The following is a 4,380-nucleotide window of genomic DNA, read 5'->3' on the forward strand; positions in this document are numbered from 1 at the left end:
CCCCCCCCCCCCCCCCCCAAAAAAAAACTAATTGTGGAGAATATAGTCTTTAGCGGCCCTCTGTAGGCCTAAATTGGGAACTGAAACCTTCTTTGGACTAAACTCGGGGACTGGAGCCCTCTCTGTGCAAAACGCGGGGACAGGAGCCCTCACTGGGCTAAACTCGGGGACAGGAGCCCTCACTGGGCTAAACTCGGGGACAGGAGCCCTCACTGGGCTAAACTCGGTGAACAGGAGCCCTCCATGGGTTAAACTTGGGAACAGGATCCCTCTTTGGGCTGGATTCGGGGGCTGGAGCCGTCACTGGAGCGACCTCTGTGGCTGGAGCCGACACTGGAGAGAGCTCTGGGGCTAGGATAAGGACGGAGGAAAGTCCTTTTCTCCTCATTCTCCTCTGGTTAGAGGATATCGGCGCGGCCGGCGGGCTGGAGAGTGCCGCAGCCGGCGGGCTTTACTGAGGAACCGCCGGTGGGTTTGGGAATGGCGCGGCCGGCGGGCTTGACATCGGAGCGGCCGATGGGCTTGACTGAGGATGGAGGGGACTATGGTGTGATGCCTCTGGGCTGGCGGAGAGTAGAGACGGGATCCGCAGACGAACCGAGCCAGGTTGATGTAATCGGGCAGGATCCACCTGGACCCTGCCAGTGGCATCTGTTGAGCGATCCCCTCATCCAGACAACCCCAGAAACAGTCCACAAGAACCCACCGGTCGAAAGACGTCTGCTTGGAGCAGGTGGGGAATTCCCTGATGTAAAGTTCGAGGGGACGGCCATCTTGATAGATAGAACATAACTGCTCCAGGGGATCAATTAAAACAATTGTAAAGAAAACACTTTTAAACAAAACGGGGAGAAGGGGCGCCGCTTACTGTCTTGGTCTGGTATTCTGTCATTTATGCTACTGTGTTGGAGCATGGAGCACGGAGTGAGGAACGAGGAGACGTGGAGTACATCAACAAGGAAGTTTTAATAGAAACAAGGTAACCAGGAAAACACACATAGCTGAGAAGGTGGACATCAACAGACATTCACAAAACACGGAACACAGTAAATTAATCATTTTGTAAATGAATCTGACAGCAAATTAATCATTTTTAAGTGAACTATCCCTTTAAGAATACTCAATTCCTGTGATAAAGTCATTGTACCGAAAAGCCTTCAGTGACTTATTATTTTCAATGTTTTTGATGTGAACATTCATTTTGGCCATAGCTGTTTTGAAGCACATCATGATTGCCTTTGATGTCAGTTCAAGTCTTTTGAGAGTGACCCTTGAGGGAGACAAAAGCCATCAAAAGTGTTGTCTACTTATGACAAAACTGAAGAGTGACATTAACTTTCTGTCTTAAATAATGAAATAAGCACTTTTAGATGGATGTTTGGCCCTGGAGGTCTGACTAGCATCTCTCAAAGGCCTGGGCTCCAGAGGCAGGCTGGCAGAAGCTCGCTAAGACTCCCCATGACCCCCAAATCTATCGACAGACAGTGTCTTAATAAAGAAGTCTGTTTGTCACTTTGATGTATAAATGCATGAGTCTCTCCGGCCTGAGCAGAACGGGACAGGCCATCAATGTGCAGCTCCGCTAATTCCTCAGCTTCATCAGCAGGGAGAGTCCGAAGGTTTGAAACACGGCTTCAACAATGACAGCCCCTAAAACAATGGAATTGGAGGAGAGGAGCGATCTAAAAAAATAATTATATAAAATAAAAGGGTTGGGGGGCACAGTGGTGAGATGGCAGCTTTTGATCGGAAGTTCAAAGCAAAGAGCAGATGGATGTTTTGAACAATCAGCCAACTTCCCCAGAATTGCGAGGAAGGTGCCAAAGAAAATGGCTTCTCTGTCTTTCTTAAAGCTTGATTTCCATTCTCCCCGGGTCATTGTAGCCAGCTGTTCTCGGTGAGAAAGAGAGAGCTGATGGCCTGGTATCAGCGGGAGGAGGGCGATTTAATCTCTTTATAACTCAACTGAATCTGTGCCACAGCGCGGGTTTCACTGACACTGAGGTCTCACATCAACTTTTGCACTGTCTGTGAACACAGCTCATGTGTCTATATTAAGGTCCTTTTTCTGTGAGTTTATTTGGCGACAAAGTAAGTAACGGTTCCTGGCAAGTATTTTCAATATAAGTAATGTAGAAACACACACACACACACACAATATATAAAGACTCATGACTTAATCATCTTTATGTACCACACACAATATAAAGACTCATGACTTAATCATCTTTATGTACCACTGATTTACTGTATGCTGTTAAAATCCCCCTGCAGTCACACTGTTATGCCTTCAAACTCATCTTTGATAATCAAAAAATTACATATTCAAAGTTTCTTCCCAATAAAATACTGTCTTAATATCTTAAAATGACTTGAACATAATTCTACACCCTTACCTCATTAAGTATACCCGGAAGCATGAATATGCAAATTAGTCCCTGCCTCCATTAAATCACACCAGCTCAGACTACCTGCTCCACTTTCACTCAGTTAACTTTATTAAATGTTATACAAAGGCAAGTGGCAAAATTAGATTAACTCATCCATATTTGTTTGAACCAGAAACTGATTAATTCAGAAGAAATGGGAAGTGCAAATTATACTGTATGTTGTCCTCTACAAGTCCATGCATCAGAATCATAACACACTTTATGTATCGCTCTCTACAATGTCAGACACATAACATAACTGATATCATTATCCTTTGGCTTGACTACATTATCAAACAGCTAATAATATACTGATAATGTTACACAAACCATGTTCTTGTTCGACATCTCAGACAGTTACCTTCTAAAAATCAACCTCCTAAGGTAGAAAATGTTTTCTGATGATATGAAAACCCGGCCTCAGAAGATGACGGATTGCTTGTGACAGTAGGTTTATATACATTAAAACAACACAAATACAATAAACACTACAAGAATCACCACAGACAATCGTGGAATCTGAGTCAAATGTATAGTCCAGAGTGAAAATATACATTTCTGTCATGACAACTCTCGGAGGGATTGGCATGGTAATGTACATGACAATGTTAATGTATTTGGTCTTAGCGGAATAGATCTGCTACACTTCTGCTGCGGCAGAGCAAGTACCGAGACTTGCTACTGCCAATACATCCACAACATGCTGCCTTGAGCATGTAAGAAATATTGCTGCTGCAAATATAACATACATGAAATAACCCCCATATAGCATACATGAATCACCTCGTAGCAGATCTATACAGGTGGAGCTGGGGAAGGTGGAGGGTTTCTGAAGCAAGCTGCAACTGCTACTGCAAGCACGAATCATATATTTGAATGTTAAGCAGCGAGCTTATTGGCTACCGATACAGGAGAGAACCAATCAGCTGTGCCATGTGATTATGATGTCATTAGGTTAGATTGAGTTAGACCTATCGGACTGTGCCATCTAGAGTTTCATGCCAGAACTCTGCATATATCTGACCCAACAGTCCAAACAGAATGAGCAGCAGAGTAACCATAATAGTCCCTCGTGATCAACCCGTGTCGAACCGCTTCTCGAATACCACAGAACCCGAACACTTGAGTACACTATGCGGTACTCTATAGCTTAGCTTTCGTCTCACTTCATAAGGGTTACACTGGTGTAGTGCTTTTGATCTAGCGGTTTGGGTCTGTGCGATGAATTTAAACATTTTGCAGTTTTTGCCCTATGGAGCTGTCTGTCAAAATCTCTAAATGAATAATCTATTGCTAAAACATATATTCCTTAACACATAATGTGTTATTCCCTTAACTAATCTAATTATAGCCCATCTGTGCATCTAATTCATTTTAAGGTATAAAGTTCAAATAATATCAAGATGAAAAACTTTGAAAGCTTGAAAATGAAGCTGAAGTAGATGCGATGACGTACAGGGGTTAGGTTATACGTTATTTATTTTTCCAGAAAATACTGTGAATATATTCTGTCTATCTGTAGTCAAATTTTGTTTTCTCCATAATGTTTGTCTGAGCATTTTCCGTCCTGGCTTCTTTGCATGTGAAATAAGATACATGGATTTGCTGGAGCAGTGGGTTTTGCCCATTAAGGCAATTGCCATATGCATTTTTTTCTTCAGTTTAGGCTCTTAAAGAAATGCCCACTTTGATTTCCTGATAAATTTCATATTTAGATGCTAATTCGCATAAAATTATTCTAGCGGGGCTTATGTTTGGCAAAATTTCTGAAGTCTATCTAATTCCTGCTTTTAAATGATTACTGGAAAATAAAGGCAGGGGAAATTCATTGATCTGGACAAGTTTAAGAAGTGAACTAATGCAGTGGATAATGTTTGGACTCGTCTCATTTAGGCCTCATTTTGACCTAAAGCTAGCGACTGTCTCAGAGGCCTGCGCTGATCAGAATGAG

The sequence above is a fragment of the Sinocyclocheilus anshuiensis genome, unplaced genomic scaffold (genome assembly GCF_001515605.1).
Source record: "Sinocyclocheilus anshuiensis isolate Anshui unplaced genomic scaffold, SAMN03320099.WGS_v1.1 scaffold2000, whole genome shotgun sequence".
Lineage (NCBI taxonomy): Eukaryota > Metazoa > Chordata > Actinopteri > Cypriniformes > Cyprinidae > Sinocyclocheilus > Sinocyclocheilus anshuiensis.